This window comes from Schistocerca nitens, chromosome 2 (genome assembly GCF_023898315.1).
Source record: "Schistocerca nitens isolate TAMUIC-IGC-003100 chromosome 2, iqSchNite1.1, whole genome shotgun sequence".
NCBI lineage: Eukaryota > Metazoa > Arthropoda > Insecta > Orthoptera > Acrididae > Schistocerca > Schistocerca nitens.
The window spans coordinates 900,654,837-900,679,592 of record NC_064615.1 but is presented as its reverse complement, the minus strand read 5'-3'; the positions used below and the strand labels follow the sequence as shown (position 1 = coordinate 900,679,592).

At 43.6% G+C, this 24,756-nt stretch overlaps 1 protein-coding gene across 2 annotated transcripts in view; it reads left to right on the top strand.

Annotated features, from left to right (window-relative positions):
• LOC126234697 (chromosome transmission fidelity protein 18 homolog) overlaps positions 1-24,756 on the top strand; it is a 511,528-nt gene that overhangs the window by 161,082 nt on the left and 325,690 nt on the right. The window lies entirely within an intron of this gene.

The following is a 24,756-nucleotide window of genomic DNA, read 5'->3' as shown; positions in this document are numbered from 1 at the left end:
TAAAAATGCCGTCTGTAGCAGAGTTGCGCTCCAAGCAGAGAGCTGTCATTGAGTTTCTTTTGGCGGAAAACCAGAGCATCGCAGATATTCATAGAACCTTGCGGAATGTCTACGGAGACCGGGCAGTGAACAAAAAGCACGGTGAGTCGTTGGCGAGGCGTCTGTTGTCATCGCAACAAGGTCGCGGAAACCTTCCACGTGCCGGCCAGCCACATACAGCTGTGACTCTTGCTTGCATCGTTGGAAGGTGCGGACACACCTATTCGAAGCGATCGGTAAATCACAATCAAACACCTCGCTTCTCAACTGGACGTCTATGTTCGTAGTGCTGATACAATCGCCCGCCAGTTGGGGTACTCAAACGTGTGGGCCGCTGAGTTCTCGCCGCCAAACGGAAGACCGTTAAGTGCAACGAAGGACCATTTGTCCGGAGTTGCTTGAGCGTTAGAAGACTGATCGCGTCGAACTTCGTCACAGGCGATGAAACGTGGTTTCATCTCTTCGAACCGTAAAGAAACGGCAATCCATGGGGTGACACCACACCACCTCTCCTCCGAAGAAAAGGTTCAAAGCTGCACTCACAGCCGGTAAAGTCATGGTGACTGTCTTCTGGGACTCTGAACGCGTTATTCCGTGTGATGTCCACCCTCATGGTGCAACGATCAACTCTGAAGTGTACGGTGCTTTTTTTTTTTGTCATCAGTCTACTGACTGGTTTGATGCGGCCCGCCACGAATTCCTTTCCTGTGCTAACCTCTTCATCTCAGAGTAGCACTTGCAACCTACGTCCTCAATTATTTGCTTGACGTATTCCAATCTCTGTCTTCCTCTACAGTTTTTGCCCTCTACAGCTCCCTCTAGTACCATGGAAGTCATTCAATCATGTCTTAGCAGATGTCCTATCATCCTGTCCCTTCTCCTTATCAGTGTTTTCCACATATTCCTTTCCTCTCCGATTCTGCGTAGAACCTCCTCATTCCTTACCTTATCAGTCCACCTAATTTTCAACATTCGTCTATAGCACCACATCTCAAATGCTTCGATTCTCTTCTGTTCCGGTTTTCCCACAGTCCATGTTTCACTACCATACAATGCTGTACTCCAGACGTACATCCTAAAATTAAGGCCGGTATTTGATATTAGTAGACTTCTCTTGGCCAGAAATGCCTTTTTTGCCATAGCGAGTCTGCTTTTGATGTCCTCCTTGCTCCGTCCGTCATTGGTTATTTTACTGCCTAGGTAGCAGAATTCCTTAACTTCATTGACTTCGTGACCATCAATCCTGATGTTAAGTTTCTCGCTATTCTCATTTCTACTACTCCTCATTACCTTCGTCTTTCCCCGATTTACTCTCAAACCATACTGTGTACTCATTAGACTGTTTATTCCGTTCAGCAGATCATTTAATTCTTCTTCACTTTCACTCAGGATAGCAATGTCATCAGCGAATCGTATCATTGATACCCTTTCACCTTGTATTTTAATTCCACTCCTGAACCTTTCTTTTATTTCCCGCATTGCTTCCTCGATGTACATATTGAAGAGTAGGGGCGAAAGGCTACAGCCTTGTCTTACACCCTTCTTAACACGTTCTTGATCGTCCACTCTTATTATTCCCTCTTGGTTGTTGTATATATTGTATATGACCCGGTTCTCCCTATAGCTTACCCCTACTTTTTTCAGAATCTCGAACAGCTTGCACCATTTTATATTGCCGAACGCTTTTTCCAGGTCGACAAATCCTATGAAAGTGTCTTGATTTTTCTTTAGCCTTGTTTCCATTATTAGCTGTAACGTCAGAATTGCCTCTCTCGTCCCTTTACTTTTCCTAAAGCCAAACTGATCGTCACCTAGCGCATTCTCAATTTTCTTTTCCATTCTTCTGTATATTATTCTTGTAAGCAGCTTCGATGCATGAGCTGTTAAGCTGATTGTGCGATAATTCTCGCACTTGTCAGCTCTTGCCGTCTTCGGAATTGTGTGGATGATGCTTTTCCGAAAGTCAGATGGTATGTCGCCAGACTCATATATTCTACACACCAACGTGAATAGTCGTTTTGTTGCCACTTCCCCCAATGATTTTAGAAATTCTGATGGAATGTTATCTATCCCTTCTGCCTTATTTGACCGTAAGTCCTCCAAAGCTCTTTTAAATTCCGATGCTAATACTGGATCCCCTATCTCTTCTAAATCGACTCCTGTTTCTTCTTCTATCACATCAGACAAATCTTCACCCTCATAGAGGCTTTCAATGTATTCTTTCCACCTATCTGCTCTCTCCTCTGCGTTTAACAGTGGAATTCCCGTTGCACTCTTAATGTTACCACCGTTGCTTTTAATGTCACCAAAGGTTGTTTTGACTTTCCTGTATGCTGAGTCTGTCCTTCCGACAATCATATCTTTTTCGATGTCTTCACATTTTTCCTGCAGCCATTTCGTCTTAGCTTCCCTGCACTTCCTATTTATTTCATTCCTCAGCGACTTGTATTTCTGTATTCCTGATTTTCCCGGAACATGTTTGTACATCCTCCTTTCATCAATCAACTGAAGTATTTCTTCTGTTACCCTCAGGAAACAGAAGAAACGACTTCAGAATGTTCGTCGCCACAAAAATGGAAATGATCTTCTCTTTCTCCATGACAACGCAGGGCCTGACACAGGTCTGCCCACCCGAGAGAAGCCGCAAAACTTCATTGGACTGTTCTTCCTCATCCACCCTACAGCCTAGATCTCACAACTCCCGACTTCCTCTGTTTGGCCCAATGAAGGATACCTCCGCGAGAAGTAGTACGTGGATGACGGGGAGATTATGAATGCAGCAAGACGTTCGCTCCGACGTCGACCAGTAGAGTGGTACCATGCTGGCATACTGCGTCTCCCCGTAAGTTGGCGTAACGCCGTCACATTGAATGGAGCTCATGTTGAAAAACAGGACTTTGTAGGTAAAAGAGTGGGGAATTATAGGGTGTATTGGAATCCTGAATTAAGGTAACGTTCTTTTAGAAAAATATGTGTTGCATTACTTATTGAATACCCCTTGTAGGTAACGTTTTGATCAGAATGTAAAATAAGTTCGCTGACTGGATCATTTTCAAATCTCTCGCTTGATGACACGCAAACAGCGTAGATAATGAGCTGTGGCCTGTGTGCTGTCCAGGAGTTACCGCACGCGTAGACTCTGCTGTTGGTTGCGCAAGGTGTATCTGTAACGGATGCTTTCGTATGCACGGTCCACAAACCCTCGCGTGTGCTGAATAATTCGTGCTGCCGCCAGAACTCGTGCAAGAACATCATCTTCCGACTGTACGGCAGTATGATACATAAACATTTTCGTAAGTCCACAAGAAAAAGTGGAGATTAGCTAAATCTTGCGACCATGCTGGCCAAGGAGGTATCCATCTCGATCTATCCATCTTTCACCACACGTATGGTTGAGATGTTTACGGGCACCAAGTGCAAAACGTGCGGGTGCGCCGTCATGTTGAAACCACATTTGCCGACGAAGTGACAGTGGTAAATGTTCCAGTAACTCAACCAATACCTCTTGCATGAACTGAAGTACATGGGACCCGTAGAACGGTACGTCCATATATTGATACTGAACCGTTGCTGTGAAGTGCATGTGTGAAATTTGACACGAGCATTTTCGTCATCCGAAATGTGACTCTTTTGACAATTCAAAACAGATTCCCAGGTGAAGTGAGCTTCATCCGTAAAGAGAATGCGGCGTGGAAATTCGAGCATGTCCACACAGTGATTTACAAACTACGTACAGAAATTGACACGCAGCGGAAAATCTACTGGTCGTGCAGAACGCGCAAAACTTTATCTACGTACTCCTGTCTGCAATCCCTAGAAGCCTGTAATAGTTATTGTCGAACAACCTTAACATTAACCACCGATCGAGGTGGCGCATTGGTTAGCACACTGTACTCCCATTCCGGAGGACTTTGATTCATACCCACATCCGGCCGTCCTGATTTAGATTTTCCGTGATTTTCCTAATTCGCTAGAGGCAAATGCCGAAATAGTTCCGTTGAAAGGGCACGGCCGACATCCTTCCCCATCCTTCTTTTATCAGACAGGACTGAAGACCTCGTTTCTGCTCCCCTCCCCGGAATCAAGCAACCAACCTTTATATTAATCATTTAAATGACTGAATGTTCTATCCAGCATAATACTGAAATAAATGTTAGTGACCTGGTAGTCAGGGAGAGGCGGGATAAGGCAACGATTGTGGACGGGGCCGTAATTAGCTACCGTCGTCAACAGTAAACACATACACTTTATTTGAGGAAATGATTATCAACAATCATTTTAAAGGAATTTACTGCACTGACGGCTGAAGGCCTTAATAAGAAAGAATTCAAAATTATGTGCCGGCTAAGGCCACCTCTTCCTAGCACATTACACGGTCAGCCAGAACTTCGTCTGCTACCTCCATGAAGTCATTCTTATAGATCTAAAAGAAACATTGATGAATACCAGTTTGATCACTCAAACTGTAAAAATCAACCAAAAATGAGTAAATAAAATGCCTATTACATTCAAGTGTGTGCATAAACAGTTTTCGTAATTTTGCACATTTAAATAATCATACTACATTTACACTGTCGGCGGATATAATTTACATTAATTGAGCTGCTTTCATTTTCGAAAATATTTGTGAAAAAATATTATTTGTAATGTTTATTGTTTATTAGAAGAAGTATTTCACAGCATGTTGTTGTTGTTGTGGTCTTCAGTCCTGAGACTGGTTTGATGCAGCTCTCCATGCTAATCTATCTTGTGCAAGCTCCTTCATCTCCCAGTACCTACTGCAACCTACATCCTTCTGAATCTGCTTAGTGTATTCATATCTTGGTCTCCCTCTACGATTCTTACCCTCCACGCTGCCCTCCAATGCTAAATTTGTGATCCCTTGATGCCTCAGAACATGTCCTACCAAACAGTCCCTTCTTCTTGTCAAGTTGTGCCACAAACTCCTCCCCAATTCTATTCAATACCTCCTCATTAGTTATATGATCTACCCATCTAATCTTCAGCATTCTTCTGTAGCACCACATTTCGAAAGCTTCTATTCTCTTCTTGTCCAAACTATTTATCGTCCACGTTTCACTTCCATACATGGCTATACTAAATACAAATACTTTCAGAAACGACTTCCTGACACTTAAATCTATACTCGATGTTAACAAATTTCTCTTCTTCAGAAACGCTTTCCTTGCCATTGCCAGTCTACATTTTTTATCCTTTCCACTTCGACCATCATCAGTTATTTTGCTCCCCAAATAGCAGAACTCCTTTACTACTCTAAGTGTCTCATTTACTAATCTAATTCCCTCAGCATCACCCGACTTAATTCGACTACATTCCATTATCCTCGTTTTGCTTTTGTTGATGTTCATCTTATATCCTTCTTTCAAGACACTGTCCATTCCATTCAACTGCTCTTCCAAGTCCTTTGCTGTCTCTCACAGAATTACAATGTCATCGGCGAACTTAAAAGTTTTTATTTCTTCTCCATGGATTTCAATACCTACTCCAAATTTTTCTTTTGTTTCCTTTACTGCTTGCTCAATATACAGATTGAATAACATCGGGGAGAGGCTACAACCCTGTCTCACTCCCTTCCCAACCACTGCTTCCCTTTCATGCCCCTCGACTCTTATAACTGCCATCTGGTTTCTGTACAAATTGTAAATAGCCTTTCGCTCCCTGTATTTTACCCCTGCCAGCTTCAGAATTTGAAAGAGAGTATTACAGTCAACATTGTCAAAAACTTTCTCTAAGTCTACAAATGCTAGAAACGTAGGTTTGCCTTACCTTAATCTTTCTTCTAAGATAAGTCGTAAGGTCAGTATTGCCTCACGTGTTCCAACATTTCTACGGAGCCGGCCGCGGTGGTCTAGCGGTTCTGGCGCTGCAGTCCGGAACCGCGGGACTGCTACGGTCGCAGGTTCGAATCCTGCCTCGGGCATGGGTGTGTGTGATGTCCTTAGGTTGGTTAGGTTTAAGTAGTTCTAAGTTCTAGGGGACTTACGACCTAAGATGTTGAGTCCCATAGTGCTCAGAGCCACTTGAGCCATTTCTACGGAATCCAAACTGATCTTCCCCGAGGTCGGCTTCTACCAGTTTTTACATTCGTCTGTAAAGAATTCGCGTTAGTATTTTGCAGCTGTGACTTATTAAACTGATAGTTCGGTAATTTTCACATCTGTCAACACCTTCTTTCTTTGGGATTGGAATTATTATATTCTTCTTGAAGTCTGAGGGTATTTCGCCTGTCTCGTACATCTTGCTCACCAGATGGTAGAGTTTTGTCAGGACTGGCTCTCCCAAGGCCGTCAGTAGTTCCAATGGAATGTTGTCTACTCTGGGAGCCTTGTTTCGACTCAGGTCTTTCAGTGCTCTGTCAAACTGTTCACGCAGTATTGTATCTCCCATTTCATCTTCATCTACATCCTCTTCCATTTCCATAATATTGTCCTCAAGTACATCGCCCTTGTATAGACCCTCTATATACTCCTTCCACCTTTCTGCTTTCCCCTCTTTGCTTAGAGCTGGGTTTCCATCTGAGCTCTTGATATTCATACAAGTGGCTCTCTTTTCTCCATAGGTCTCTTTAATTTTCCTGTAGGCTGTATCTATCTTACCTCTAGTGAGATAAGCCTCCACATCCTTACATTTGTCCTCTAGCCATGCCTGCTTAGCCATTTTGCACTTCCTGTCGATCTCATTTTTGAGACGTTTGTATTCCCTTTTGCCTGCTTCATTTACTGCATTTTTTAATTTCTCCTTTCATCAATTAAATTCAATATTTCTTCTGTTACCCAAGGATTTCTACTAGCCCTCGTCTTTTTACCTACTTGATCCTCTGCTGCCTTCACTACTTCATCCCTCAGAGCTACCAATTCTTCTTCTACTGTATTTCTTTCCCCCATTCCTGTCAATTGTTCCCTTATGCTCTCCCTGAAACACTGTACAACCTCTGGTTTAGTCAGTTTATCCAGGTCCCATCTCCTTAAATTCCCACCTTTTTGCAATTTCTTCAGTTTTAATCTACAGTTCATAACCAATAGATTGTGGTTAGAGTCCACATCTGCCCCTAGATATGTCCTGCAATTTAAAACCTGGTTCCTAAATCTCTGTCTTACCATTATGTAATCTGTCTGATACCTTTTAGTATCTCCAGGATTCTTCCATGTATACAATCTTCTTTTAGGATTCTTGAACCAAGTGTTAGCTATGATTAAGTTATGCTGTGTGCAAAATTCTAACAGACGGCTTCCTCTTTCATTTCTTAGCCCCAATCCATATTCACCTACTATGTTTCCTTCTCTCCCTTTTCCTACTGTCGAATTCCAGTCACCCATGACTATTGAATTTTCGTCTCCCTTCACTACCTGAATAATTTCTTTTATCTCATCATACATTTCATCAATTTCTTCATCATCTGCAGAGCTAGTTGGCATATAAACTTGTACTACTGTAGTAGCCATGGGCTTCGTGTCTATCTTGGCCACAATAATGCGTTCACTATGCTGTTGGTAGTAGCTTACTCGCACTCCTACTTTTTTATTCATTATTAAACCTACTCCTGCTTTACCCCTATTTGATTTTGTATTTATAACCCTGTATTCACCTGACCAAAAGTCTTGTTCCTCCTGCCACCGAACTTCACTAATTCCCACTATATCCAACTTTAACCTATCCATTTCCCTTTTTAAATTTTCTAACCTACCTGCCCGATTAAGGGATCTGACGTTCCACGCTCCGATCCGTAGAATGCCAGTTTTCTTTCTCCTGATAACGACGTCCTCTTGAGTAGTCCCCGCCCGGAGATCCGAATGGGGGACTATTTTACCTCCGCAATATTTTACCAAAGAGGACGCCATCATCATTTATCCATACAGTAAAGCTGCATGCTCTCGGGAAAATTTACGGCTGTAGTTTCCCCTTGCTTTCAGCCGTTCGCAGTACCACAACAGCAAGGCCGTTTTGGATAATGTTACATGCCAGATCAGTCAATCATCACAGCATATAATCAGCAAAATTGAATGTAACTAGGAACTGAATTCACGACAGTCTATTTGCTTCCATGTTCGGCGCGGAAGAAAAATTGCTGTAGATGTACTTACAAACGACTTCCGTATCAGTTTTACACTTTGTAATGAATGAAATGTTACTGTGAAATGAACTCGCCACCGTTTGTATCAGAAGGATGAATCCACAAATGAGAAATGCTAGCTTACCACAAAGCCAGCGTTGGCTGCCTCAGAGGTCATCGGTAAAATATTCATACCATTTTATTGTATTATATGGAACTGGGGACCTAGAAACGACGGAGAGGCTTCGTCCCCACCGTAGCCTCAGTGGTACACAACAGGTTACAGCAGTCCACTCACACCTCCGCCGCCCCACACCGAGCCTAGGGGTATTGTGCGGTTCAGCCCCCAGTGGACCCCCCGACCCCTCCCTGCCCATTGCCCCCCCCCCCCTCCTGGAACGTCACACACCAGACGAGTGTAATCCCAATGTTTACGTGGTGGTGTAATGATGGTGTACGCGTGCGTGGAGGAAGTGTTTGCGCAGCAATCGCCGACGTAGTGTGACTGAGGCGGAATAAGGGGAACCAGCCCGCATTCGCCGAGGCGAATTGAAAACCGCACGGCGCACCGGACCCCGACACTAAATCCGGCGGGCGGATTCGTGCGGGAGATCGGTACACCTTCCCGCCCGGAAAGCAGTGTGTTAGACCGAACGGCAGACCGGGCGGACTTCATACCATTACTAACTTGTTATCTGAAATCTCAAGACTGCCGATTTGGAAGCATAAAAATGGTAATGATTTTTATCAGAGAAAGGATTGTGAATGTAGACTGCTTTGAAAAACTTAAGGACGAACTAGATAAAGCAATGTAACATATTAACTACTCCGTGGAACTGAATCAAAATGCTGAAGTATTTTGCTAGAGGTCTCCCAGTCGTACATAAAAAGTTGGGCGTCACATTTGGTGAGGTCAGCGTGACGGTAACGCGAAATGGTGCTGGTTTTGCAACACGAGGCAGTTGAAAGATGGGGAAAAGACAGTGTGTCTCGATCAGCGAGCAATTACGGTAAGTGTGGCGATGTTCTTCCATTGACACCCAGACATGGTTCAAAAAATGTTTTCATCACTTCCCACCGGGAGAACCGTCGGGAAACTGAGAGATGGACGAAGTAAACGCTGTGTGGCTGGTCCCGGCGGAGGTTCGAGTCCTCTCTCGGGCATGGTTGTGTGTGTTCGTCCTTAGGATAATTTAGGTTAAGTAGTGTGTAAGCTTAGGGACTGATGACCTTAGCAGGAAAGTCCGATAAGATTTAACACACATTTGAACATTTTGAAGTGTAACCTCTGTAGCACAGGAGTTCCCGTTACTCACAGCATTGTGGCTTTTGCCTTGGGAACGTATCGAAACGCAGCCACCGTGGCCCAAATGAGAGAAGATAGTCGACTACGGGTAATTACAACAGCAAATGACCGGCAAGAGGGGGCCCACGTCAAACAGCGGGTGAAATTGTAATCACATTTAACAGAACTCCAAGGGACACAATCTCGCGCCCCACAGTGGCACGTAGGCTGCATGGGCGTGGTCTGTTTGCCAGATGGCCAGTAAGTGATGTTCCATTGACACCCTGACATCCGCTTCACCGTTTACGATGGTGCCAAGAGCTTAGGGACTTGACCAATGGGACGTGGCGTCGCACGCTCCTCTCGGCTTAGAGGAGATTCAGCCTAAGTAGTGATTCTGGACGGACCCACATATGGCGAGTGGTGGGAACACGTAATGCATCCAAGAACATTGTCGGACATGGTGGAGGGGCGTTGACACTCATCAGTCAGCGTTATTGTGCCTCTGTATCCTTCCTCCTTGTGCGTATTTTCGGAGGTACATTTGGCTCCGACTTCATTTTTGTGGTTGAAAATTCACGAACACATTGAACAGCGCCAGTGGAAGAGCTCTTGGAACGAGAGAATATTCGCCGAATGGACTGGTATGCCCGTTCCCTCGACTTAAATACCGTCAAGCACGTGTGGGTTATGTTGAGGAGACAATTATAGCACGTCCGATGCACCAAAGACCGTCCAACAGTTGCCAACCGCACTGGGGGAGGGGAATGGAACGCCCTACCTCAAAAACGCCTTACCAACCTTGTGGCCAGTATGAGAGCCCGTTGCAGAGCATGTGCAGCTGTCTGTGGTGATGACGCACACTATTAAGAAGCATGTCCCGCCTTTTGTATTGTCCAGGGGATCATCATGAACTACGGTGACTTCTGTGTGATTATTGTCTTTGAACAGAAGTGTCATTTCAGTTCGTCTCATTATAACAAATAAACTAACAAACGACGGAGCTGATCCTCCTTCGTACACAAAACGGGTTAGAACAGTGTTGCAGAAACAACGAAACATATATGCCAAACTTAAACAGATGCCAAATACCCAAGACTGGCGATCCTTTACAGAAGCTCGAAATTAAACGCGGAGTTCAATGCGAGACGCCTGTAACAGTTTCCACAACGAAACTTTATCTCGAAACCTGGCAGAAAATCCAAAGAGATTCTGGTCGTATGTGAAGTATGTTAGTGGCAAGAAACAATCAATGGCTTCTCTGCGCGATAGCAATGGAAAGAGTATATCACAGTGCTGCCAAAGCAGAGTTACTAAACACAGACTTCCGAAATGCCTTCACAAAAGGAGGCGAAGTAAATATTCCAGAATTCGAATCGAGAACAGCTGCCAACATGAGTAACGCAGAAGTAAATATCCTCGGAGTAGTGAACCAACTTAAATCACTTAATAAAAGCAAGTCTTCTGGACCAGACTGTATACCAATTAGGTCCCTTTCGGAGTATGATGATGCATTTGCTCCATATTTAAAAATCATATACAACCGTTCGCTCGACGAAAGATCCGTACCCAAAGACTGGAAAGTTGCACAGATCACACCAATATTCAAGAAAGCTAGTAGGAGTAATTCACTTAATTGAAGGCCGATATGCAGCAGGATTTTAGAAAATATATTGTGTCCGAACATTATGAATTACCTCGAAGAAACGGTCTATTGACACACAGTTAACATGGGTTTAGAAAACATCGTTCCTGTGAAACACAACTAGCTCTTTATTCGCATGTAGTGTTGAGTGCTATTGACAAGGGATTTCAGATGGATTCCGTATTCCTGAATATCCAGAAGGCTTTTGACACTGTACCACACAAGCGGCTCGTAGTGAAATTGCGTGCTTATGGAATATCGTCTCAGTTATGTGACTGGATTTGCGATTTCCTGTCAGAGAGGTCACAGTTCGTAGTAATTGACGGAAAGCCATCGAGTAAAACAGAAGTGATTTCAGGCGTTGCCCAAGGTAGTATTATAGGCCCTTTGCTGTTCCTTATCCATGTAAACGATTTGGGAGACAATCTGAGCAGCCGTCTTCGGTTGTTTGCAGATGACGCTGTCGTTGATCGACTAATAAAGTCATCAGAAGATCAAAACAAACTCCAAAACGATTTAGAAAAAATATCTGAACGGTGCGAAAAGTGGCAGTTGACCCTAAATAACGAAAAGTGTGAGGTCATCCACGTGAGTGCTAAAAGGAACTCGTTAAACTTCGGTTACAGGATAGATCAGTCAAATCTAAAGACCATAAATTCAACTAAATACCTAGGAATTACAATCACGAACAACTTAAATTGGAAGGAACACGTAGAAAATGTTGTGGGGAAGGCTAACCAAAGACAGCGTTTTGTTGGCAGGACACTTACAAAATGTAACAGATCTACTAAGGACACTGCCTACACTACGCTTGTCCGTCTTCTTTCAGAATAGTGCTGCGCGATGTGGGATCCTTACCAGATAGGACTGACAGAGTACTTCGAAAAAGTTCAAAGAAATGCAGTACGTTTTGTTTTATCACGAAATATGGGAGAGATTGTCACAGAAATGATACAGGATTTGGGATGGACATCATTAAAAGAAAGGAGTTTTGCGTTTCAACGGAAGCTTCTCACGAAATTCCAGTCAGCAACTTTCTCCTCCGAATGCGAAAATATTTTGTTGACACCGACCTACATAGGGAGAAATGATCACCACGATAAAATAAGGGAAATCAGAGCTCGTACGGAAAGATAGAGGTGTCCATTGTTTCCGCGCGCTATACGAGATTGGAATAATAGAGAATTGTGAAGGTGGTTCGATGAAACCTCTGTCAGGCACTTAAATGTGATTTGCAGAATATCCATGTAGATGTAGATGTAGATTGCGTATTTATTTCATTACGCTGATCTACCAAGCATCCTGATGCGGCAGTCCCTGTTTTACACTTTTTCTTCCGTCTCCAGATTATTCCATTATTTCTAGCTATTCTCACTAATTAATGTCAAACCTGAAATATTTGTTTTGAAACCCCGCCATTTCAGGTGTTTTTTCTTCTTAATAACAACGGTCGGAATTCGCTTGCTCACTAGTCGTTTTTAACCGTTACGCGTATGGAAGTTAAAGTGAGTAGAAATCATGAATAAGCGTGCGAGCTGTACATCGATAGTTACTTGTCCTCTTTCAGGGTTTCCATTTCTATACCTTAAAATTGGCTGGTTGCTGTAACCTATGTAAGAGTCAACCTGTATTTTGTATACAGCCACGGGTTCAAAATTTCAGTTTTTGACAAAATAGCGTTTCGATTTTTGTTTTTATAGCCATTATATAGATTTGTGACGTTATAGAGAGAGACTCAAATCAGTTGTCTTGGGCTTATACGAAAACGAGCCGCGGCTTTTTGATGATTCATACCTACTGATTTTTAAAACTGAATCTCCTGATTTTTGGTTTCTGATAGTTGGCAGGTATTTACGTAAGGTTTTTTTAAATGTAAAGTCAAAGTTTGATGGAACTGCTTTAATTGGCAGTAGCACATGGTGCGAAGCGGATTTTCGTCCTTTAATTTTGGACATTTGTGTGTTAATATCAAACGTCTCATCGCAAAAACGTAGAGGTCGAAGGATCCCACACTGTGTAACCCATGATAGACAGCGATCTGTGGCAGATCTGATAACAGAGTACAGTGCTGTTGCAGTCACATGTGTTTCTGAACACACCGTTCAAAGGCCATTGTTGAACACGCCTACATGTTCAAATGGTTCTGAGCACTATGGGACTTAACATCTGAGGTCATCAGTCCCCTAGAACTTAGAACTATTTAAACCTACTAACCTAAGGACATCACACACATCCATGCTCGAGGCAGGATTCGAACCTGCGACCGTAGCAGTCGCGCGGTTCCAGACTGAAGCGCCTAGAACCGCTCGGTCACCCCGGCCGGCTCCCTACATGTTCCTGTGTTGACCCAGTGACATCGTCAGTTACGATTGCAGTGGGCACAGCGTCACTGAGTTTTCACCGTGGACCAGTAGAAACATGTCACCTGTCAAATGAATCGCTTTTCTTGTTACACTAGGTTGATGGCTGGGTCCTTACACGCCGTCATCCAGGCGAATGGTTGCACGAAACGTGCACCGCGCCACAGGCACGGGCCTTTGGGGACAGAATTATGCTATGGAGTACTTCGAGATAGACTTCCATAGGATCTTTGGTGGCAATCTGAAATCATCATCACAGCAGTGAACTACGAGAACATTATTGCGGACCACCTGCATCGCTTCATGCTTGAAGTCTGCCATGTCGGCGATGACATCTTCCAGCACGATAACAGTCTGTGCTATAAGATCAGAATCGTGCTACAGTGGTTTTAGGGGCATTATAGTGAACTCACATTGGTGTCTTGGCCAGAAAATGTGCCGGAAGTGCACCCATTGGAGCACATATCGGACGCCAGCTGCGTCTCCGTAGACCTCCATGCCGTAATTTGCGGGAATAGTTTTAGCACTGTGTAAACATCTGGTGCCCCATACTTCTGGAATCCTGACAGCCCATGCTGAACAGAATCTCTGTTGCACTGTGTTTGAAAAGTGGAAGAACATGATATTAAACATGTGGTCATAATATTTTGGCTCATCGGCGTATGTATTATTACCATGCATAGTTAGCAATTGCGAAGCATTGCTGAGTTTGCTACTAGTAAATAAAGTAACAAACACCATTTAATTCGAGTGGTATATATACACTATGTCATCAAAAGTATCCGGACACCCACAAAAACATACGTTTTTCATATCAGGTGCATTGTGCTAACACCTACTCCAGATACTCCATATCGGCGAACTCAGTAGTCATTAGACATCGTGAGAGAGCAGAATCGGGCGCTACGCGGAACTCACAGACTTCGAACGTGGCCAAGTGATTGAGTGTCACTTGTGTCATACGTCTGTACGCGAGAATTCCACACTCCTAAACATCCCTAGGTCCAGCATTTCCGATGGGACAGTGAAGTGGAAACGTGAAGGGACACGTGGAGCACAAAAGCATACAGGCCGACCTCGTCTGTTGACTGACAGAGACCGCCGGCAGTTGAAGAGGGTTGTAATGCGTAATAGGCAGACATCTATCGGCACCATGACACAGGAATTCCAAATTGCATCAGGATCACTGCAAGTACTGAGACAGCGGGAGGTGAGAAAACTTGGATTTCATGGTCAATTGACTGCTCATAAGCCGCACATCATGCCGGTAAATGCCAAACGACGTATCGCTTGGTGTAAGGAGCGTAAAAATTGGACGATTGGTGGAAAAACGTTGTGTGGATTGACGAATCACGGCACACAAAGTGGCCATCCGATGGCAGTGTGTGGGTATGGCTAATGCCCGGTGAACATCATCTGCCAGCGTGTGTAGTGCCAACAGTAAAATTCGGAGGCGGTGGTGTTATGGTGTGGTCTTGTTTCTCATGGAGTGGGCTTGCTCCCCTAGTTGTTTTGCGTGGCGCTAACGCAGCACAGGCCTACATTGATGTTTTAAGCACCTTCTTGCTTCGCACTGTTGAAGAGAAATTCGGGGATGGCCATTGCATCTGTTCATAATGCAACGGCCTGTGGCGGAGTGGTTACACGACAGTAATATCCCTGTACTGGACTGCCTTGCACGAAGTCCGTTTCTGAATCCTATAGAACACCTTTGGGATGTTTTGGACAGCCGACTTCGGGCCAGGCCTCACCGAGCGACATCGATACCTCTCCTCAGAGCAACACTCCGTGAAGGACCTGCTGCCATTCCCCAAGAAACCTTCCAGCACCTGATTGAACGTATGCCTGCGAGAGTATAAGCTGTCATCAAAGCTAAGGGTGCGCCAACACCATACTAAATTCGAGCATTACCGATGGAGGGCGCCGCTACTTGTAACTCATTTTCAGCCAGGTGTCCGGATACTTTTGATCACATAGTGTATTTACCAGTGTCACTTAAAGGATTAACAGCTGTAAATGAAATTTGGGGCATTATTTAGTGAACGACTCTTGTACATGTAAATTTCGCAGTGATTGTGTAAAGCCAACGCACCGAGTCGCTACACTCGTCGTCCCTGTAAATGCATCAAATCGAGGCAAAGCAGGCCGCACAGTAGCTGCTTCCACGGGCGGTTCCCGCAGCGCGAACCCGCCGGTGTTTAAACAGGGAGGTCCTCCCGTCGCATCACACGTGCAAGCGTGAAAGCTGTCTCGCCGCGCCGTCCGGACAAAAGCCGGTGACCCCGCGGGCAGCCCGCCTTTAGGATTGCTCCTGCAGCGCCGCGCCGGGGACTGGCGTATAAGGAGGTGGCGAAGCCGACGCCGGCGACTGGGGCGCGTCGCGACGCCGCCGCGCCCAAAACAAAGACGCCGGAACCGCATGCTGAAAGTTTCACCAGCCAGGCGCGCGCTCCGCTGCGCTAAAGAGCCGCGAGTTAATTACGGAAAGAAAGGGACTAACATTACGGGCGCGCAACGCCCCTCGCGGAACAAGGCGCCGGCTGCATAATTCACCGTCTCATTAGCCAGAAACAAAAACTCCGCCGGAAAGTAGTTGCTCTAAATGGATCGCGGCCGGGGAGAAAGAAGCGGAGGAGGAGAAGGAGGAAAAAAAAAACACAAAAACATAAAGGAGTAAGGAAAACAAGCAAGGATACAGTTTCTTCCTTTCTTCCCCCTGCCCCGCACAAAACCGTTTTCATTTCTTAAAAGGCTTTTTCAATAATTACCGCAATGACAAAAATGCATGAATTATTGCATCATTCTTCAGAGGAAATGAGGCAGCTGCTTACACGCGCGAGGCCAGTAAATACGGGCGGCCAAGTTTAAAGCAAACTGTTTCCAAAGACTGCCGCTTCTCGCGAATAGGGTGCGGCGCAAACTTTTGTAAGCGAGAAATATATAATACAGGAGCGAGTTTTCTGGAGAGGAGCGCTCCTTGGAACAGCGTTAGCTGCGGCGTGGCGGACACTGCCGCTGGCTGCGACCAAACTTGTCCTCCTCCGGAATTTGTATAATCACCTGTTACGCCGAGTCGGCAGTAATTTGTGGCGGGACGCAGGTGGTCTGTTGTTAGGGTGCAGCCCTCCTGTTCTGCGACCGCTACAACTTGCACCACCCCCCTCCTCCCCCACGCCCCATGCACGACGCAGCAACTTGTGTAGAGGGTCCGAACTGCATGGTCTCCCAATGTTCTCCTCGGTGTGTAACAGACCGCGTGACGTATTGGGCATTCAGCGAGTGCAATTACTGACAAACATAAACCTCGCGTACTATGAGTTAACTCGGCTGTTATAACTCGCCACTGTCCTCATTAGTTTCAGAGACTACACCGTCGTACTTACAAGCTTTGGTCCACCTGGGCTTCACGTGTCCTCACTTCGCTCTCCAACTATCAGAGTTACCTCGCTCCTCATTCTTCTAGATCTCTTGTGTTTAACTTTTTTGCCTTTTATTGCAGTGTTTTTCCTCCTAATTTTCAACCAAATACACTCTTGTGAATTTGGAAGTAGTGTAACAATAACTGCATGTCAGTGGGGTAGAAACGGGAGGAAGCAGCAATTTGAGTTTTGCAGACGACATAGTTCTCATAGCAACGTACGCAAGGAGTTGTACTAAATAGTGGAAGTCATAGAACTAGGAATACTGTGAAATGAAAATCAATTCAAATAAAACGAAGGTAATGGAAATAGCTGTACTGATACGTCGATTAAACATCTAAGCGTAATGTTCCAACGCCACATGAAATGGAACAAGCATGTAAGGCTGGTTGTAGGAAAGGCGAATGCTCGACATTGGTAAACTGTAGCTCACCCATAAGGGAGGTAGCGTATAAAACACTTGTGCGACCTATCCTTCAGTACTGCTAATGTGTTTCGAATCCCCACAGGTTTGATTGAAGGAAGACATCGTAGCAATTCAGACAGGTGCTGCTAGAGCTGTTACCCATAGGCGCGACAACATGCAACGATTCCAGAAACGCTTCGTGAACTCAAAGGGTAATCGATGAAGGGAAGGAGACGTTCTTTTTGCGAAACACTTTTGACAAAATTTGGAGGAATGGAATTTGCGACAGCCTACAGAATTATCCTACTGGCACCAACATAACGTGCATCTCGTGTAAGGGCCACGAAGAAAAGAGAGATTAGTATTCCTATGGAAACATATAGCCAGCGGTTTTTCCCTCGCTTCATTGCAAAGCGAATAGGATAAGGAATGACTAACGGTACTATAAGTTACTCTACACCATCGACCATATTGTGACTTGCGGAGTATAGATGTACTGTAGATGTAGCTGTAGATGTAGACGAAGATTAAATTAAAGGGCAAAGATGATGCTAAATGGGGGTACATTAGAATTTATAGAAAGCTTTAAATACTTAGGAAACATAACAGAAAGCGACGCGAAGAGCAGCATAGAAATTAAAAGCCGTGTAACAATGCCGTAAAGTGCATTTTGTTAGAAAAGGAGAGTTTTCTTTAGCTATATGGACGAAGACTTGTGAGAAAAACTGATAAAGTTTCTTGTATGGATGCCACCATGTCTGGGGCTGAAATGTAGGTAATGAAGAAAATACAGAGAGAAGGACTGGAAGCTTTTGAGATGCGGACATGGCGCGGAATGGAAAAATTAAGTTGGATAGATAGGGCGAAAGGTGAGGAGGTACTGAGAGGAGAGGGAGAGCAGAGATAATTTTTGGGTGTAACCAGATTCAGCAAAGGAAGCTGGGTAGGAGGTTTACGAGGGGCGTTTGAAATGTCCGTGCAAAAATAAAAACTACCTACGTCTTTGGGGTAAACCTTTTTATTTTTCGACATAGTCTCCTTTTAGACTTATGCCCGTTGACCAACGCTGTTCTAATTTGTTGATCCCTTCCGAATAATAGGAATTGTCCAAGTCTGCAAAATAGCTATTAGTTGCTGCAATCACCTCCTCGTTTGAATAAAATCTTTGTCCTGCCAGCGATTTCTTCAGATTGGGGAACAAATAGTAGTCCGAGAGAACCAAGTCTGGAGAATAGGGGGGATGTGAAACGAGTTTCCATTAATTTTGCGACCACAACTGCTGAGGTGTGTGCTGGTGCATTGTCGTGATGGAAAAGGACTTTTTTGCGATCGAATCACCGGCGTTTTTCTTGCTGCTCGGTTTTCAAACATTCCAGTAACGCTGAATAATATGCACCTGTCATAGTTTTACCCTTTTACAGATAGTCGATGAGGATTGTCCCTTGCGAATCCTAAAAGACAGTCGCCATAACCTTTCCGGCCGAAGGAATGGTCTTCGCCTTTTTGGTGCAGATACTCTCTTGGTAACTCATTGTTTAGATTGTTGTTTGGTCTCAGGAGTATGGTAATGTATCCATGTTTCATCCACAGTGACGAAACGACGCTTAAAGTCCTGCGGATTCTTCCTGAACAGCTGCAATCAATCCTTGCAACATTTCACACGGTTCCGTTTTTGGTCAAGCGTGAGCAATCGCGGAACTCCTCTTGCGGATAGCTTTCTCATGTCCAAATGTGTATGCAAAATGTTATGTACCCGTTCATTCGAGATGCCCACAGCACTAGCAATCTCATGCACCTTAACTCTTCTGTGATCCATCACCATATCATGGATTTTATCTATTATTTCTGGAGTTGTAACCTCCACAGGGCGTCCAGAACATTCAGCATCACTTGTGCTCATATGGCCACTCCGAAAATTTTTAAACCACTTATAAACTGTTCTAATCGAAGATGCAGAGTCACCGTAATGTTTATCAAGCTTCTCTTTAGTCTCCTGAGGCGTTTTGCCTTTCATAAAGTAATGTTTAATCACCACACGAAATTCTTTTTCGCCCATGTTTTTCGATCACTCGACTTCCTTGATTCACACGAATTCCTAACACAAAGAAATAGACCAATATGGCTGAAACTTGGTTTGCGTTCTTTCCAAAGATGCTACTAACTAAAAATGACCTCGATATGCGCCGGTGGTGCCATCTCTCGGACTTTGCACGGACTTTTCAAAAGTCCCTCGTATTACGTAAGGAGGAGGGCTTGTGAATACAGTCCTAAAAGAGTACATGAAAGGAAAGGTGAGGTGAGGAAGGAAATATTTCAGAACGTGAATGATGTGCTGGACAGAAACAGGTACAGCACATAAGAATAAAATGTACCTGTTAACATACACTAGCTGATCAAACGTATCCGGACACACTTATGTATTACGGAATTCACCCCTGGATGTCACGAGAGACGCACGCGTCAGTACAAAAGGAGGCAGTTACTGCAGGATGGGTCGGCCAGGAGAGCTCAGTGACTTTGAATGTGAAATGGTCATTGAATGTCACTTGAGTTACAAATCCATCAGGTTTGGTTCAACACTTTTAATGCCCCCCCCCCCCCCCCAGTCGAGTGTTGTGACTGTGTACGTGAAACCATAAATGAACTAAGACTAGGCAGACCTCATGTATTGACAGAAGACAGGTATCGAGCACTGCGGGGGTGATGGTAAAAATATCATATAAAATCGGTGAAAGGAATCACTCGTGAGTTGTGAAGTGCTAGCAGCAGTCCAGATAACATAATGCTGTGCATAAGGACCTAGAAAGAATAGGTGCAGTGGTTGAGCAGTTCCTCATAAACCACACATTTCTGTAGTCAGCGCTAGAAGTCGCTTGAAGTAGTGTAAAGAGAGACGCCAGGATCGTGGATTGGAAACGAGTGGTTTAGAGTGTGAATATCCTGTGGCAATCCAGTGAAACGATTTGGGTTTGGCGAATGCGTGGATAACTTTACGTGCCATTATGTATACTTAGTGCCAACAGTGAAGAATGGAGGAGGTGGTGTTATGGTAGTGATTTTTGTGGTTGGGGTATGATACCCTTATGGCGCCTAAGAAAAGCGCAAATGCAGTATATTAAGAAACGATCGCCAGTCCGTGGTGAAAATGCTCTTTCGTTGACCACGCGGTTACTTAGGGTCACTAAAACCGTGTAGATCTTCTCTACGATTTTAACAACTGTTTTCAAATGACAATAAATGGAAATAACCGTAAAAGAACAATGACTTTTTTATTTCAGCCAGTTATCACAAATTGTCATCAGACTATCGATTTCGCTCAATAATGACCATCTTCAGATACGTCAGGAGAAGGGAAATCAAATACATCTGATAGACGATGTACATCTAGCAGACAATAAACTATACAATAATGTAAAGGTACTAATTTTATATACAGTGTGCCCCAGGAGCAATGGTCAGTATTCAGGGATGTGGCAGGAATGATCATTCAAAGCAAAAAAAAATCCAGTAAACTTTGCCTCTAATATCCATACCTCAAGAGCTGTCAGCACTTTGTTCAATAGAAGAGATTTGTTTCACAGTATCAGAGATGAAGAGATGAAGTCGTCCTCATAGTTTTTAAAAACTAAACTCCTCCCGAACAAGCCATGAAGTCCCAAAGGTACCGACCGGTCGCCGTGTTATCCTCAGCCCACAGGCGTCACTGGATGCGGATATGGAGGGGCACGTGATCAGCACACCGCTCTCCCGGCCGTATGTCAGTTTCCGAGACCGGACATAGTTTTTAAGGTATGCACTTTAGAGCTCATGTTTACTAGATTTTTTTTCGAATGATCATTACTGCTACATACCTGAATATTGATCATTCCTACTGGGATAATCCGTATATAGGAAAGACGAGCTTAAAAAGTGATGAAACATACCCGATTAAAACAGAAGCAGCCTTTTATTACCCTGATGTGGTTAAGGTAAAATGGCATCCTTAGCTTGATATCGTCGAACACGTATAATTATAATACTGTGCAGGCCAGATAACAGTGCCAGGAGAGTTAGAATGTGAAAGACACGAAAAGCTCGTTTGTGGTGTAAACTCGTCAGGTATCGTTACTGTACCTGTTTCGCTGCTTGTGGAGTTTAGAGCTTGACTACACTACATCCTACGTCCACTATCTCTGGAGACCAACTCTCTACTCCCTTGACTGGTATCGTTAAATCTAGTAATTAAACTTCTTGGATCTTTGTAAACTCTCTTGGGTGGTTGGTTTCACAATACGAGCCCAATTTGTTATTACTAAATTGTATTTATTACGGATTTATACAGTGTGATTCAGTGATGAGGTTACAAACTTTCAGGGATGAGGGGGAAGGGTAAAGCATAAATTTGAGGTGAGGGACCCTGGTTTGAAAACAACCGACGGAAATCATCAACGAAAATCGTTCTGATACTTCTGACAGTGGAATACTACAAGTACCGGTGCTGTTGTTGCTAAGACTGTAGGGAGGCAACTTAAAGAGTGCCGGTATGTGCCAAACCAAAAACAAAAATTCGGTAGAAAAATATGTTTCTCAGTAACAAAGATGAACAAGTACTCGTAGGTCTTAAGATATGCATTTTAGTGCCCATGTTTACTTAACTTTTTATTTTTTTGTCCATACTACCGCCTATGAATGTTCCCTGCGCTGCAACGTAACAAGAAGACTGTCTGACATGTGGGTAACCGATTTTGATCAAGTTTTCAAGGACGATCTTAATTGAAAATAAAGAGACATGTGTGTTGGCTTTTTGCTAGACACTTCCTAGTGTTTGAAAAAAGTCAAGATGAAGGTTGATGACAGAAAATCGTATTTCAATGATATGCATAAAAAGATCGTCTAAAAACAAACATTTTTTAAAAAAGATTGGGTGCAAAGTTAATAATGTTAAAGTTATGACGTTTTCGTGTTTCCACGCTGTAGCTAGAGTACCCATCAATCTACGCATATAGTAGAGCGAGGTCGGCTACCAAACTGCTGATCCGTGTTCGATTCTTGGTGGTAGCTTTTTTCATTTGATTTTTTTCGGTTTATCTGATAATATTCTGGTATCGGCAATACCTTTCTTTTCCTTTTTAAGTAAAACATCGGGAAGTGTGATTAATAATCAAATAAGTGTGTATAATGTACTAACAGTTGTTTCCGTCGTGGTACATGACTCGCTACGATAGACCTTTCGTAGATGATGATACTCAACCGTGAAAGTGATACCACCGAAATGTGCGTCTCTTTATCAACCGTGTCATATTTGGTTTTTTTGCCGGTAGGTAAAGAATTTCCTCGCACAAGTTAAAAATCATGCAACACCGTAGTACATCAGAGAATTAGAAGATAGGGTGGATGCTATCAAAATTCATGCATTGGTCCATAAACCGGTTGTCAGCGCCTGCCTTTCAAGGTATGCTTTTATATGCTTTGTACGCATCCAAACTGATATATGATACATCTGTTTTAAACAACGTGAATCAGATATGTTTTCAACGAACAACGTACCGGAAAACAGGTCAGTGCGGCGGGATTTTATTCGCGCGTTGCGCTTGGTCGGAGAAACGTTTATTTTTTGACTATTTCTGTCGTAAGTTTCATCCCACTGATCGCGAGAACGCTCACGAATAGACGGTGAGTTGGGATTACGCAGTAATACGCTTTGGGTGTATTTTTTACTGTGTATCGTGGCAAAAAGAACTGTCAACACATTATGTATACCGTACTTACTTGATTATTAATCATACCTCCCGATGTTTTATTTTTTAAAAAAGGCGAAGGAAAGTATTCTGATTATCAGAATATTGTGGGATACTGAAACGTTATTAACTTTGGACCCCATATTATATTAATAAAAAAAAATTTATCGTCTTTCGATCCATAGCATTGAAAATAGCATTTTGCGTCATCAACTTTGACCTCGATTTTTTTAAAAATTAGTTAGTGTGTGGCAAAAAGCCGATACATATGTATCTATATTTTCGGTATAGAACGTCTTTGCAAAATTTGATCAAAATTAGTGACTCACATGTCAGACCCTCCCCTTGTTAGCAACAACAGTACTGGTACGTGTATTCCGCTGTCACAGGTATCAGAACGATTTACGTAGATAAGTTTCGACTAAGTTGTTACCCGACCAGGATTCCCTACCTCAAATTGATACATTTAACTTCACCATCAGCCCTGAAAGTAGGCGTCTTTTTATGGTTCCTGTGACTTTCCATGAGTTTTGGATTTCTAAATTGTAAACGCTTTTAAATATTATATTCATGTGTTTAGCTGTTCGGAGGCTGAGGCTGCTGCATACGGTTGCTTCTTCCAACGTACATTCCCACGTTGGCCATCTGTTAAGCCGTCGGCACGCGGACCGTGCATTCGAACGTTGGATGTGCCGAGTTTCTGACGTCATAGAGTGTTGGGGAGTTCTTCCGAACAAACAGAGCAGTGTCTAGCATGACATATTCTGAACGTGCGTTTGAACGTTAACCAGCGCTATGGAAAAACTGCGCTTACGTCACAGGCAGGCCATCTCTCTTAAGTACAGAACCGCGAGATGCCATACTGGCTTTCAGTTGACGCCCATATGTATATATGCCGTTTCTAAACATCAGCTAATAGCGGATCTTTCGAAAATCCGTCGTTAGTTGTATGGGGATCTTTCGAAAATCCGTCGTTGCTTCTTGGTTCAGTTTGTTATAGTTAAATGTCAGTTGACAACATATGTACGATTAAAGCTTTCAGAAAACGATAAGACGCAAAGTATTGTCGTTTAACGCTGTGGTCGGTGTAGCGCAATGACTAGAGTTGCAGAATTTTAAGGTATCGAGTGTTGTATTACTGGTTCGCGTCTCCCTGGATCGTAATTTTTTTTTTTTTACTAGTCTTCGCGTTTTCTAATACTTTGGGATACTTTCTTATTAGTTTATTGAAAGGATGTTCGATAATATTCGATGTTATGTAAATGTAATTGCGCTCTTCCCGAGGAGTGAGTTTGTTCGATTGGCTTAATCTACAAGACAGCTTGCACTTCTTGCACTTAAGAAATTTTGCACTTTCTTATTTTAAGTTTAGTATTTCGCATGTTGTAAGGATTCTGTTGCTTTATAGGAACAAGTAAGAGTGATCTTAGGATTTTACAGAAAAGTAGGAATGATGAAATAATTTTTATCTTATATGGAGAACCATTGTGAATTTGTATCGAACGATTTGTAATTTACCTTTTATAAGCCGATGTCCGTGTTGACTGGACATAGTACTTTCCTTTTGTCTTATGACATGCCCACGGATATTGAAATTTTTATTTATGTATACCACAGACAGAACAACATGACTAGCGTATGGACGAGGGAGCAAACGTGTGTTTTAATTGAAGTAACGTAGGAATTTTACGCCAGTCCAGTTTGTAAACAGTGTGATGTGCGAGCCAGATACAGCCGACAACTGCGGCCGGATCGCGCTGCTGTCCCGTATACCACGCAGAGAACACGTCATACGCACGAGTCGCATCGTTTTT